General features: G+C 44.6%; 1 protein-coding gene across 5 annotated transcripts in view; it reads right to left on the minus strand.

Moving 5' to 3' along the window:
• Nucleotides 1-15022, minus strand: part of FAT3 (FAT atypical cadherin 3) — a 719190-nt gene extending 704168 nt beyond the window's left edge. For 4 of the 5 annotated variants that reach the window (XM_067038291.1, XM_059068671.2, XM_067038292.1 and 1 more), the window contains exons 1-2: nt 14509-15007; nt 8986-9059 (exon numbers count right to left, since the gene is read on the minus strand). The gene's annotated coding sequence lies outside the window, so the exon portion shown is untranslated. Of the gene's footprint in view, nt 1-8985; nt 9060-14508 lie in introns of all 5 variants that reach the window. The other variant, XM_067038294.1, reaches the window with a different exon arrangement.
• Between the last annotated feature and the right edge of the window lie 474 nt (nt 15023-15496).

The following is a 15496-nucleotide window of genomic DNA, read 5'->3' on the forward strand; positions in this document are numbered from 1 at the left end:
TCTTTTCTCAAGTATCTCCTTTAAGTTTTATCACCCATACAGTAAAACTAGGATAAAACGCCATTTATGACTAACTGATTAATCATATGCACAGTAATTGTTATTGGCATCATTATTATTTTTCAAATAATACAGCGAAGTACGGTTCTGTGCGTACTTCTCAAACTTGGATTAATAGGAGTCACATCAGAGTACTTAAAGCTCCTGATAAACAAGACGAAATCATGGGGAGTTTTGGCACCTTCCCCATCTCTAATAGCCCCATGCCGCTGCAAATAAGCATCCAATCTAAGTAAAAAAACTACACTTGAAATGGGAACAAAATTTCAAGACAGGTTCCCCAGTCCCTTTTCCAACCAAATTGCCACCTCTGATTCTCTCTTCATGGAATTCCCAGAAAAGTCCCAGAGAATACATCTGGAGCAACTTTAGGTGGGTCCATTGTAATGAAAGACTTGGGGCAGAAAAATTAAGCACTTTGATAATCAAGTAATTTAAAATATTATTTCACATTCAACCAAACACATTATGGAACAGACTGTAAAATTCCCATAAGTGTTTGTAAAAAAATACTTAGCCTTCAAAGAAATCTGACCGATGCTTATGGCCTATCTTTGGGCTTCACCACCAAGCTCTGACAGTATGAGACCAACCTCCTCTTCCGGTATGGGGATTTGTGTGGCTCTATTTGAGAAGCCCTGGTTGTCGACAAGAGCTGTAGGTTCAAATCCCTATCCTGCCAACTAAGGTCTGTGACCTTGGTTCAATTCCTAACCATTATTTGTCACCTATGAAATGATAATGCTAACAACCACCTCCCAGAACCCAGTTGATGCTGAAACAAAAGCACATATGCAAAGAGCCTGATGTAGTAAATGCTCCATAAATCTCAGCCATTTTCTTCTTCCATCCCCTATTCCCCTTTTCCTCTGTGTTATTCAGGATCTCAGATCTTAATGATGCTTGGAACTCCTCCAAACATCATCTATAAGTTCTCTCAAAAATGCTAAATCCTTCCAGCATCCAAACCTATACAACATCCCATTCATTCCTCCATCCAGCAGATATTCATTGTGCATCTATTTTGTGGCAGACACTGCCGATGAGTGAAAGGGCAAGGAGGCAAGAAAGGGTGTGCAAATATACTACTCAGGTCATCATTCCAGAGATGAAGTGTTTTCCGTGACATCAAATGACTACGAAGCCTTCTCAGTTGTAAAGAAGGAGGGAAGCAAGGACAAAACATGCTGAAATTCCAGGTAATTCCAGTGAAGTTTAATGTTCTCTCCAGTGTTCACTAGGATACTGGGGTCCCAATTCAGTTCTCATCAGGGATATTAATAATAACCAAAAGCCATCAGTAGGGCCAAGAAAAAAGAAATGAAAAACCCCCAGACCCAAACAAAGAAGAAGGCTTCCTGCAGCAAAGAGCCACCAAGAAGAAACTGCTGGAACTTGATCACCTGTGCTTCATTCATTCATGTGTATGTACCCATCTACTGCTGATGGCAGCAGTAACAGCCATCACACCATTCAGACTCAGTGCTCACAGACTGCTCCAGCCTGCCCAGAAATCTGCATGGAAGCAAAGGATCAAAATGCCTTTTCATCTAAAGAACTGTGAATTAACTCTCTGCCTTTTTAATTACTCTCAATTACTTTCCCACTATTTATAAAGAATTTTTTTTTTTTTTGCACAACAAAATCCAACTCTAATCAATATATGCAGCATATCCCAGCTGATTAGGGTAATTCTTACTCCACCATGATGCTGGAGTTGCACCAGCCTTACCTAGCACACAATTAAATGTCTGCTAGTGCCTGCTGCTACCCAGCAGGCCTCATGAGTTAATAGGGAAAAAACAGGATTCACATTTGCCTCTACCAGCCCCTAAGTGCCCTTGCTCCCTCTCATCTGCTTGTAGACACGTACAAAGCGTGCCTGGAGAAATAAAGGCCTTGCACAATTCACACAAACCTAAAAGGCACGGAGCATCGGAAAAGGATGTCTGAAGTCTAACTCATCATCTTTTCATTACAGAGAATGAAATGAAATGAAACCCTTCCAGAAATAAGCTATCATTCTTCCCACCCCCTATTCCAATATGCACTTGTAAGCACATTCTAAGTACAGAAAAGACATGGCTATCTAGACTCACCTAAATCCAATATTATGAATTATGTTCAGTGTACCTTCAAGCCAATTTTCAATAAACACAAATCACTTAATAAGAAATTAAGAGCATTACACATTTCTCATGCTCCCATGCATTCAGCATTAATGAGATTTTGTTTGTTAAGCTCACAGAACGACAAAGCGTCTAAAAGACAGACACGGCCTTTTCCAATTTCCATTCATTCAAGAAATAGTTATTGAACATTTTTTTGTAATATGACATTCCCAAGACACACACCTGTTCACATGTCGATTTCACTGGCCTGCCCCTCAAATAATGCTTTAGTGCAGTGTAATTGAAAAAAAAAAACAAGATACTTGGAATTTTACAAGACTTGCTTTTAATTTATTCTATTACTAACTGCCAGGTAACTGTGCATTCATTTATACACACAAGCTTTACTACATGCCAGACACTGTAAATTTGTCCCTTAAAGCAGGATTCTCTTGCCCACAATGGTCAGAACTGGGTAAGCAATACCCCTGGGAACCTCTGCGTCTTCGTACCCACTGGAATGGTACACTGATTGTAATTTAGTGTAACAAGAGTTACAGCAAAGGTGTTTACAAATAATTCAATTTTTAAATATAAATTTAAAAGGCTTCAAAGTTTCTTATAATAACGTTCTTACATATGCATTCTATGCTTTCCTGAGAAGAAAAGACTCAGTACTGAGATGTGCTCCCCACTCCCAGTAAATCTGACCTTTGACTGTGAACATCCATCCAACGTGCATGTGTATGTACCCTTAGGTTAATAATTCCTCTATCAGAACCGCCTGGAAAACAAAGTGGTGCTACTAAAAGGTAACAAATATTTGGATGTACCCAACATGCCTTCTTGGTGTCTTCACCACACTGGCTGAGAACTTATTGGAAAGATCCACAGCTTTGACAGACCAGCCAATCAAGAACCTGGGTGTACATGCCTGGAGGGTCTTTTGTTCAATTAGAAAATGAGGACCTCGAATATACTACAGTCGTCCTTCAGTATCCATGGAGGATTGGCTCCAGGGTCCCCCTTGGGAACCAATATCCACGGATGCTCAAATCCTTTATATAAAATGGCATAGTATTTGCATATAACCTACACACCATCCTCCCAAATACTTTAAATCATCTCTAGATTACTTATAATACCTAATACAATGTAAATGCTATGTAAATAATTATAAAATCAATGTAAATGTTACATAAATAGTTGCTAGTGTGGCAAAATCAAATTTTGCTTTTTGAAACCACTTGGAAATTTTTTTTAATATTTTCGATCTGTGGTTGATTGAATCCACAGACACAAAACCCGTGGATATAGAGGGCCAATTGTATATCCCACCAGTACCGGTATCATAAGAAGTCCTAATATCTCAGGGATATTTTTCAATGTTTGGTCTTAGATGTTCCATTGTGAAAGTCAATAATATACTATGCAAGTTAAACATCAACAAATATGGTCATTCAGTTTTAAATATTAAACACTGGTAAGATCCAGAAGTAATAAGAATGGGGGATCAAAGATTTATGTTATTTCACTGAGCCCAGGGAATTATGGTCTATAGGAAGGAAAAGACACCAACAAAGGAAAGTGCATTACAAGATGGAATTAGGTGCCATGATAGTAACACAAACTGTAGTGGGCAACCGCATGTAGAAATATCAGCAAACAAAGGATGTTGCAGCTATCAGCCACTACAGCTGCCCCCAAAGGTGAGCCTTGAAGGAACTCAGGATGGAAATAGGATGCCTGCCATCAGGCTACCAGACACTGCAGCCACCCCCCATGGTGCACCCTGAGAAAACTCAGGATGAGAAAGTACAGGACACTGGCCCCAGATAGCTGAGGTGCATATCAAAGGAATGATTTCAGTGAGCCCAGACTCTTGCATCTTCCCCTAGAAAAGCGTTAAATTCCTTTACTTGAGATGTCTGGTTTTCTTTTTTAACAGTAATCTTGTGACGTTCCTACTACCTGGTCTTTGTTGCAAAAACTCCTATATATCCTGGCTCTTCCCTTGCCTCTTCAGAGCAGTCCCTCAGAACTATCTTAAGATGCTGTGTCCTGGAGCTTAAGTCCTCACTTTTGTCCACCAAATAAAACAACTGTCAACTTTTAAGTTGTGCACTTCTTTCAGTCGACATCACAAAGGAGTGGATATCACCAGAGGTGTAATTCTGGGTTGCAGTGGGCTGGCCCTACTGCCCAGAAATTCTCAAGCTTTATAACATTTCCTCAGTCTCCACAAATGACATGGATATTCCCATCCTCTCTAACTCCAGGCATGTCTTCCCCATTTAGCTTCCTCTCTGATGCTTCTCTTGAAAGCAGTGCAGAGGGAGAAGGACAAACTAACTTTCAGTTCATCACATATTTAAAAGAAAATATATTTTCCATAGGTATACACTCTTGCTTCTTTTTAAGAAAGCTGATATACAAACATTGAAAGTTGAAAAACAGATAAATTAAGGAGAAACAAAATATTCTTTATAAAAGAATGTGCCACAGGATCTGCTTAAATAGTGAGTTTTCCCTAATTGAATGCAGTTAAAATGTGATTTGCTTGGAAAAATGGAACTTACACTCACATTTAAAAACATATCTATTGTATAAGAGCAATCTAGGCTTATTCACTTTGATTATTACAATAACCACTGATGAGCTGTATTGTATGAAAGTGGCAAATGTTATAAAAATACCTGTATTTCCCTCTCTCTCTTTGGAGAGGAAGTATAATATGTTATTAATCCTACCTACTTAACAGAAATAGAGAGAGTATAAATTGAACAGACTGTATGTACCGCTGAATACAACTTGGGAATAAATTCATTAACGCAAATAATTACACATACAAAATCTGTGCTTCCAAAGTAAAAGAAGATTATCTAATGATTGGATAATTCAAGGAGATCTAGGAAATTGACATGGCAAGGTAGTATGTTTTTGTCTTATATTTCCCAATCAATTGCCTAGACTGCATAATTTCCTCACTGTAGTCATTGTCTTCTGAATATAAATGGAAGGCATATTGTCCCCTTGTTAATGCAGGTACTTCCAAGTAGATGATGTCACTTCATCTCAATAAAAGATGCTGGTGCCATCTTTCTGACTATGGGTCCCACAGGCATTTTGTCCTTTTCTGGGCCTATCTGGGTAAACAAGAGCCAATTGACAAAGCTAACTTTTGAAGGGTCAGGCACCACATTTGTTTAATATGCTCCATGCAAAATCAGTGCAAGGTAATAAGAGCACTCAATACATTTTTGCCAACAATGACACACAGATTCGAAGAATCCAGCACAGACCCTCAGAAAGGCTAACAATGTAATGTGTACTTAGTTCTCCCAGACTGTGAATGATCTGCTATGTCTACAGGAAAGATGAAATGCCAGATTACATTAAACTGCTGCTAGTTAGAGAACATACCTATGAAGACAAGGAATTAAGAAATTGTATAAAACTAGCTGTTCACATTAATACCAGTACAGGAGGCAGCTAAAAACTGTAATCAGGTAGTGACTAATCCTCAAGGATTAGGTGAACTGTGTTTCTCCCTCTTCCTCACTTGTTGTCAACATTCCCAAGTTATTTCTTTATTAATTACAGTATTTTCAAGGCTGTATAACCATCAAATGCAGTTGAAAATGAAATGCATCCCACAACAAGGATATTTAAAAAAGAAAAGAATTTCTCAATCTCCTGTATAACTGGGAACTTTTTCATAGCCACAATCTGGAGTAAAAAGGATTGATATCACTAACTGATCAACAATAAAACTGAAAAGGATGCAGAGAAATATGGATTTCAATAGCAGATAAATATAATATAGAGGGTGAAACATGCTATGAGAAAGAGACCTTCTGTCAATAAATGCAAGTCCTGGTTCACTAATTAAACCACAGAATAGGGCTTCCCTGGTGGCGCAGTGGTTGAGAATCCGCCTGCCGATGCAGGGGTCACGGGTTCGTGCCCTGGTCCGGGAAGATCCCACATGCCGCGGAGCAACTAAGCCCGTGAGCCATGGCCGCTAGGCCTGCGCGTCCGGAGCCTGTGCTCCGCAACGGGAGAGGCCACAGCAGTGAGAGGCCCGCATACCGCAAAAAAAAAAAAAAAAAAAAAAAACCACAGAATACAGAGTCTGAATATGTAGACACCAAACTTCAGCATTTCTTAATTATATTCAATTCCAGGCATATTTTTCCATTTAATTGACATTCTGAAATGCCTTTACAGTCCTATCAGATAGGTACCAAATTCTCAAGGGAGATTACTGCATACTTTTGAATTCTGGTTCATCTAACTGAAATGGTTATTATGGAACCTTTTTTGAAATGTGGGAAAGATTCACATTTTCTCCCTAAATCCAGCAATGCTAAAGTTGTCTGCATTTGGCCTACTTTCGTGTGTGCATTTCTTTACTGTGAGGCTCTCTACAGCCAGGCCAATCTGATGAAACCGTAGCTACACACTCCAGCCTGGCACAGGTCCACGCCACATGTATCACACAGTGCATTTCTCAACCAATCACGGCACCAATGGCCATCATTTAGCCACCACTTAAAGCCAAACAGAGACCACACCACATGTATCACACAATGCATTTCTCAACCAATCACGGCACCAAAAGCCATCATTTAGCCACCACTTAGAGCCAAACAGAGAATTTCAAACCAGTCTTAAAAACAGACTTCAGATGCCCAAAATATTAATCACATACTCAGATGTTTAAAAATCAGCAAGACATCATTTGTAACAGATGCTCTAGGTTGTAAAAAAGACCAAGCCACCCCTTCTCCCAAGATATAGCCTCCTTCTGCTTTTGAAGAGAACACACACACTCACTGTTTATCTGGTAGAAAAAAAATGATATTTATACTGTCATTAAGCACGTTTGTCACTAGATTTAATCTGTATTATCTGGCATGCTTTCAGATGTTTATGAGTGTTAAGTAATATTCAATGATATGGATATTTAGTAGCACTAATAATTTGGAGTTTATTTCAAAATGTGAAATGTAATAGCCGCTCCAGTATGCTCAATTTTTAACCTTCTCTGGTACGGTAAAGGCTATAATTTTTATCAGATTGTTGGGAATTTAATTTACTTGAAGTCCTAAAGTTACAATTAAACTTCCGGTTAACCTTTCCTATCTGTGCGTCACTCAACAGCTAGGCTTGTCTCTGACATCTCAAAAAAGAAAAGAAAAGAAAAGAAATAAAGAATAACTGAAACAGTATTTGCAACTGCTTTGCAAAGTGCAAGTTTCGGCAACTCATGCTGAACATCCAAGGTAAAAGTTCTGGCCTTTTCACCCACATTCTGAAAGCTAGCATTACTAGAATTACCATTTACTTGACTTTTTTTTTTTGAATGTTAAAAAGCCAGCAACAGACCTGAACGTTGAATTCCTAAATGACAGAACACCTCAAAGTTCTCTGTGCTAAAGCTAATTCTGAGATTACTAACTAAGCGTCAGAGGAAAATGGAACTAAGATGATGCCAATTACATCAGTATATGGGAATGAAGTTTCTTTCTAACATGTGCCAGAAGCATGCCTGCCAAACTTCATAGATCCCTTCACCTCCAACATTAAACAGTGCTGTGATTTTTTTCCTTAAGTGTACACATCTTGAGGCACAACTAGACTGTAAGCTTCTTGAAGACCTGATTCATTTTTTTGTGCAATGTATGTCTTGTAATCCCTACAAATAGAAAGAAAATTGAGCATATATTGACGGATTACATTGAATTCATTCCCCAAATTCAGAATTACATTTAAAAAAAAAAAAAAAGACTCCAGACTCCAGATAGAGCGAGAATCCAATGTGAAAAAGGAAGGAATTTCTGTTCCTGAAGATGTTTGAAACTTTCCAAATATCATTTACCATCTCCTAGACAGCACCATGATTACTAGCTGGAGAAGGCACCATGGCAAACTAGAGACAAACAGGCTAAATCCACACTAGGCAACAGGAAGAACGTTAAGCACCGGCAAAACTGAGAACCAAAAAAAACACAGGAGGATGAAAGACGGGACCTTCCTAGCCACCTCTGTCAGGGCCAGTGCAGCTTAACTTCAACAAAGTATAGAGTCCCAGGCGTTACATTCACAGCAGGAGAATGCAGAGCACGCGTTTTTGATTTCCATTCAAATTCTCTGGGGTCTGGGAGCTTTGGACAGGAGTGAACTCTAACTCCCAGATGGAGGCACAGCCTTTGTAGCAGTGGTCCTTGGCCTTGGCTAACCAATGAAATCCCCTAGGAGGCTTTTAAAAATACTGATGCCTGGGTGCTACCTCCAGAGAGTCTGATTTCAATGGTCTGGATGCAACTTGTGAGTCAGCTGTTTTAAAAGCCTTTGGGTGATTCCAAAAGGGCGGTCAAGGTTGAGGACTCCTACTTTAGCATCACTTTGGGGAGCTTTGGGTGGTGTGAGAAGCCTCCCAGAGTTCCCTGTTGAATAATAATAGGTAGTGCCATAAAGGGCCCATTAAATTTTATGCAAAACAGCAAAAATGAATGATTCTTTAAAGAATCAGTAGTTGCCTCCCTAGAAGGCAACTTATTTGCAACCATACTGTTTAAACACTACCAACAGGAAAAAAAAAAAAAACTTTAAAAACCCAGAATTAGTGATGGAACCTCTAGGAAGCCAGAGTGTGTGAATACATAGCAGAGGAAACAGGGGCAGGCAGGTGCACCTGCATGCAGGCTCCCAGACACACTTAAAACGCCTAAAAGTTCCTCTTTGAAGCTGGGGGTGGGGAGATGGGGAACCACAAAAGCATAATGGAGAATAAATTCTTGTGTCTTACCAAAATACTGAATAACATTCCAACAGCCTATTTGGACTGCTCCGTGAGTGTGTTCTTCCAGAAGGAGCACTGTCCTAAAGAAATGAAAGAATTGATTAATTTTTTACTGTCTTGCTTACATTACAGTTTCACTAAGAATTATGAAATTGGATTATATTCACTTTTATACTCCCCCTAAAAGTTTGCTCCAGCCCATATTAATCTCTCCCTCCTCCTCCAGGACCCTTCTCAGTGACACTCTTTTGTCGATTAACAAATATGTCATGTGTTGATTTCTAGTTTGCACACATGGGTATCCTCCCATCTTCTCAACAACACAGTAAGCATACAGAAGCAAAGGATACATTTTACTTTGACAATGGTCATATCTGAATCCTGCATAGGGTCGTAAATATTACTGAAAATAAATTTAAGTGAAATAAATTTCTTCAAGAGATAAAAGAAACAAAAAAAATAGTTGAAAAAAGTAAAACTTTTTTTAAAAGGAAAAAAAAAATAACCGAAATGACTTTAAATTCAGTGTGACTTAACAGAATAAAAATAAAAGGATAAATTTAAGATACACAAGGGCAAGAAGTAATTAAACAAATTTCCTTTATCAAATAGAGGTTGTAAGCCACACTCCTGGAACCCTGGAAGATCGGAAAGGTGAAATACTAAATACTAAAATCTGCTCAAGGATTCCTCTCAGGGTCCCATGTATAACCTTTCTCTCCAGGCAAGGCAATATTCTCATAAAGCATTTTCTAAAAAAGGACAATCTCACAACCCTCCCCTGACCTCTTCCCAGGCCTCCACATTCATACATATCTATCCAGCAAAGGAAGTAACACACTTTGATTATATAAAGAGTTTGCTCATTAAGTTTTGAAATCTGTTCTCTATTTTCTGCAACCGCCATCATGCCAGGAAATCCATTCTCAAATTTTCAATCCTTCTACTTTAATACAAAAATATCTCAATCCTAGAACTGGCTAAAATTAAGACTAACCAGGGAGTGCCATTCCAATCCAGAACTACTAGAATGGTCATTTGTCACTGTTACATGTAACTGATAGCCTATTTTGGTAGACCAGAAACTGGCTCGAAGCCACCCGACAAGTGTCAAATACATTCTCAATAAATTCAATCTGTGGCATTAAACTGAGCCTTTTTGCTTTTATTTCTTTAAGGAAAGGTAAGCTTTCCTAAAGTTATTCTTGGAAAGAAATTTGGGGAAAAGAAGCAGTGTAAACGAAGAAAGAAAAAAGCCAGTTAAAGAAGTAGATACTCTTCAATTGACAGAAAAATCAGTAAGTTTGAGACGCCTGTAGAATAAAATTGAGCGAAACACAGAAAAGAAATGTACCATCAGGGTCTTCACAGAGGAAGTCACCTAAGCCACAAATATTTATTTAGTGTCTACTAGGCAGTAGGCATGGTATCCTCAAAGGACAGACTATAAAAATAGAGCCAACCCTCACAATGGTGTAGAAAGAAGCTCATAAAGACATATTCAACAATTAGAGACTGAAACGTATTTCAGAAAATTATATCAATAAGCAAAGCAATCTACACTGGGGTTGTGTTTCTTCCTTTAATTTTTTAAGACTCTGCACATCTGTGGAAATCAGGGGCTCTCTTATCTTCCGGAAGGAATTTGGCAGCAGACATGTCCTCCCTACTAGGTCTGTCAGATCTCTTTTAGATTATCATTCCTTCCTGGTGTTTGTCACAATCGGCAAAGACAACAGTTCATCAATAGTCCTTCCCCAGCAATCAAAGGAAATCAATCCAAATGTATGGTCCCATCTGATCCCATCAGATGATCCCCACTCAGTGCTCTTGCAGAAGGAAAGAACGTAGAATGACTCACAATTCAAGTAACCAAACATCACCAATATTATTCTTTCCCTCTTGCTCAGCAGGAAAAAGTCAACCTACCAGTCAACCAGACAGAAGTGGGGTGTCAAGGAAAGCCACACCCAACTCCACAAACAGGAAAATAAAGCCACCATGGTCCTCTTTGCCTCATGAGCTATTAATAAAGAGCATAACAACACAAGAGCCACTCCTCACACCAGCCGCTAATGACTAAATATCCTCTCCTCACTGGTAACTGCCTACTTCTATTCATTACCCAGATTACAGTGGGTCATTCTGCAGCATATGAAGAAAGCAAGGCTGATAACATAACCTGACACATTAGAAATGTGTCATCAAAGTTATGTCATCAAAAAATTCTTCTGTGAGCAGCGTGAAGAGCCGTTGCTTTACAAAAAGCTGTGAGCTGGCAAAATAACCATACAACATACAGGTCAGTGGGCAGCCACTCTGTTTATTGCTACTCATTTCATTTTTGAGTAGCTCAGCACAATTGTAATTGCTAGTTAACAGATAGACTGGGTCCAATTTTTTTTTTAATCCCCAAAATGACTCTGCCAGGAACCAGAACAAATAAATTTGAAAAAAAGGGGAGGGGGGCTTGATAGCCAGTCACTGGTCAACAAACACTGGCTGTGAAAATTCTACAGCTCCAAGACATGGAGCCAGCCCAGCAGCTGACCGATTTCTGATCTCTGAGCCAGCTGCCTCTCATGTGAAGGTCTCTGTGTGGCTCTGATATGAAGACATTATAACTGGACAGTTCTGGGAACTTTCTCATCCCAGCTCACTGTGCACAGAAACTGGCCCCACCACCATTCATTGTCCAAGTTCCAAAAAAGGCAACAACAAGGATTCACGATTAAATATCAGCATACCGCTTAATTCTAAGAGCCAACTTTTCTCCTTGTAAAACGTTAAATACCCTTCCCCCACCCCACCCTATGAGGAAAAAAAGCACATCAAAGCGCTAAAGTTATTATGCATTTTTTTGTCTTTGTCTCTTGGCGCCCTGGTTTTCTTGTCTGTCCTTTATTCTCTCACTGCTCAACTGCTCCAATTTAGGAATACGAACTCAAAAAAAAAAAAAGGAGCAGTTGGCTCAGTGCAGTTCCAGGATTCTGCAGAATCTCAATCTCTCCATCTCTCTCCCTCCTTCTCTCTCTTCCATCCCCTCCCTTCCTTTCCTTCTCAGATTCAAATCTCCACGTCACAAACCAGAACATCATTCAGGCTTTCGATAAACGTTAAGAGAAGTTGCGTGCCTGCCGGTGGAAGCGAAATCCCGGCTCTCTTTGATTGATACTGAGAAGGGAGCACCGCAGTTCTCGATTCCTAGATGGCGGGCTTCCCCATTCCACCACCTGGACTTGCCGCCTGGATGGGGGCAAAGTCGTCTACAGTCCTTCTGGTCGGTTCTCAGTCTTTCTGCATGTATTTTAACCCAGCCGGGGCGGAATCAGAGAATCTAATCCTAGCAACAAAGCCGGGAGCACAAATCCACCGTGATGAACTGGTCGGCCCGCTCCCCCGCCCCTGGCCTCCCACCGCCCCTGACTCGCCTTTTAAAAGACAGGCGTTGGGGCCAGAAAATTAAAACGTCCGAGGCGAGGAGGAGAAAAGCGGCGGAATACAAGTGGCCAGAGCGATTTGGGTTTCGTGGTTTGTTTACGTGTCTCTTTTTTAAACATCAAGGACCCACAGATGTGAATCCAAGCTAGTCCAGCCCCCCCGTGGGAGCGTCGCACAGCCCTAGGCGCTCCCCAGACAGCTCGCCCCCGGCCCCTCCCGCGTCTGGCTGGGGCCAGGGTGAATGGGGGAGGTTCGCGCGGGTTTGTCTGACACTTGTAAATGGAAGTGGGATCCAACTGGGAAAACAAACGCGCCGGAGTCTGGGGGCGGGGAGGAGCGGGAGACTGGGGGGAGAGGAGGAGAAAAGACTCTTCAAGCAGCAGCGCGCTCCGCGCTTCCCTCCCAGCCTCCCACCGCGGTTGCTGCAGGTTCGCCCCAACCAGAAGCAAGCGTCCCGCTCGGCGCGCGGTGGCGATGAGACGGAGCCCGGGGCCGAGGAAGGTTGAACCGGCCAGACGCCGCGAGCCCAGGCCACCGAGCGGCCACGCTCCAGGCCGCCGGCGCCTTTCCCTCCCGGGGGCCTTTCCCACCCGCCCCGCCCCTCCACGATGACCTCGCCAGGTCCCTGAAGGCTCCCTCCCTCTTCACATGCTTTCTGGGATCCCCTTCCACTGCCAGGTTTGCCCCCATTATCACGCGGAGCTGCAGCCGCTGGATGCCACCACCATCACCACGCACACATCCCAGAAGCGCCCTCCTCTCCTCTTGTCGCAGGCTACACAAGAGGCTCCCTCAGTTCACAGCCAGCCTCCCGCCACCCCCGCATCCTTGCCCCCTGCTCGCCCGCGCCCACGAGAGCCGAGCAGGGAAAAGCGAACAATGAAAGTTGCTTTCCGCGAAGCCTAATCGCGGTCAATGTTTAACCGTCTCGGAAAGCACACGCGACAGAAGTCAGCGGGAGAGTGGAGGGAGGAGTACGGACCACAGTGCTGCTAAAAATACCCGGGCCCGCCACCTCGCGCAAGCCGGGGGGCCAGATGCACTTTAGCTCAGCGACCCCCACTGGCGGAATCCTGGTGCTCAGCGCGCCGCGAGAAGACTGCCCCGGCCACCTCGGCTGCCTCCCCGCCCGCGCGCCTCAAACCCCCGCCCGGACCTCGCACCCACACTGGTCCCCACCGGGGAGTCTACCCGGCACCGCCCGAGAGGGGGCCCTGAGAGTGGAGCTGGCGCGCCCTCGCGTTCGCCAACACTCCCCAACCCAGGGAGGGCCGCAACGCGGCCCCAGGACCCTCAAACCCGCGCGGCTTTCTTTTCATAGACAAGCAACCTTCACGCACGCCCGCCAAAATTCGTGCACTCCCAAGACACTCCGTTTCCCTCTCCCTGTCAAGATAGCAGGGAAAGTCCCACCTCCCCGCCACTCCGTAAAAGACTGTCGCCCCAGTCCGAGAGCCGCTGACATTCAGCACATCTCACCCTGCCCATGACCCCCGCAAACCGGAGTCAAGCATGGAGTGGACCCGCAGAATGTCTAGTAACCCTTTCCCCTCCCTGGCCAAAGTGGAGTCTGGGCTCCCTGCTCCACCCTGCGCCTTGCCAAGCGACGACCCAACTTGAGCCTCCGGGTCCCTCAAGTGCATCCATTGGCATCTGAACGTCCCCACAGCGCCCGACAGGCAACGGCTACCAAGCAGGTTCGCCGCCTGGACCCTCTCATCCACCTGCAGCGGGCGGCCGGGGCTCGGGGGGTCGGGGGATGGGTGCACTGATCTGCAAGCCCCCTCGGGGCCCCTCTCCAAATCCTCAGCCCCAAACTTAACCAACTCTCTATGCCAACCTCCCGGCTACCGCCACGAGACCTAGTCTCCTTCTCCTCCTTCTTGCAGCAGCAAAGACTGCTCGGAGCTGTGCTGAGGCAGGAACTTTACAAGGTGAAAAGTTTCCCCCACGCGCTCCGCAGGCTCTCGCCTACCCGAGCCCACCTCGCAGCCAGTTTGCACCCGGCAGCTAGAGCTGTGCTCCGGAAGGCGCGCTCCAGCCGGTGCACCGGGCAGCCAAATAATCACGTTTAAAATGCCCACACACCCTTGCCTCCGCCGGCGATCCTCCGCTACACCAGGCGCTTCCCCCGCTGTTCTTCCTCTCCCGGCGCTCGTGCCCGGGGCGAGCCGGCCACCCGGCCGCTGCCGCCGCAGTGCCTGTAGCGCGCTAGCGGGGACTGGAGCCACGAGCAGAGGCGCTCAGCGCTCGGGACGCCGCCGGGGCTCGCAGGCGGAGGAGCGGAGCTGCGAGGAGGAGAACGGCAGCGGGAGGAGGGGGACGGTGGCGCGAGATCCCAATCCGCAGCCCAGATCACAGCGCAGCCTGCCGGAAGGAGCGCCGGCTCTCGTGTGTGCTCCGAGCTGCCGCCGCCGCCGCTACTGCTCGGCGCCTGGCTGCTCCCAGCTCCCCATCACAGCCGACGCCGACTTATGGCCAAGCCCCTCTCTCTCATCTCCCCCTCTCCCTTCTCTGTCGCTGTCTCCTCCTCCCAAACCGCGAGCGCAAAGGGCGAGGGGGAGAGAAGCGCCGGCGTCCGGGATGACTAGCGATCTCGGAGCGCCGCGCAGGGGAGAAGGGGCGGGTGGAAAGGGGGGTGATGGGGGAGGCGCGGCGAGCTGGAGGGCGCTCCGGGCGCCGGGCCTGGAAGCTGGACTAATTTTAGAGCTCGAGTCTTCCCCCACCGGGTCCCTGGGGCTCCAGGATAACACCAACGTTCCTTGGTGGCGCGGGCGGAAGGAACGTGGTGCCGGCTTCAGACAGCTCACCCACACCGCTCTCAGTCTCATCTCTACCACAGCCCCGCGCAGAGGTCCAGCACGTGTTACTCTCGGAGGACAGATGAGGAAACTGAGGCACAGGAAGATTAAAATGGCTAATCTAAGATCCCGAGGTTACTTTGTAGCTTGAAGATGAAACCATCCAAAGTGACTTGATTTTATTACGTGCTTCCCAGAAAGGGTTCTTGCTGCTTTCCCACACATTTCTGGATCGTGGGGTCATCTAATTCCCCTGTGGAAGAGACAGTATTAAA

Source organism: Kogia breviceps, chromosome 7 (genome assembly GCF_026419965.1).
Source record: "Kogia breviceps isolate mKogBre1 chromosome 7, mKogBre1 haplotype 1, whole genome shotgun sequence".
NCBI classification, from domain to species: Eukaryota; Metazoa; Chordata; class Mammalia; order Artiodactyla; family Physeteridae; genus Kogia; species Kogia breviceps.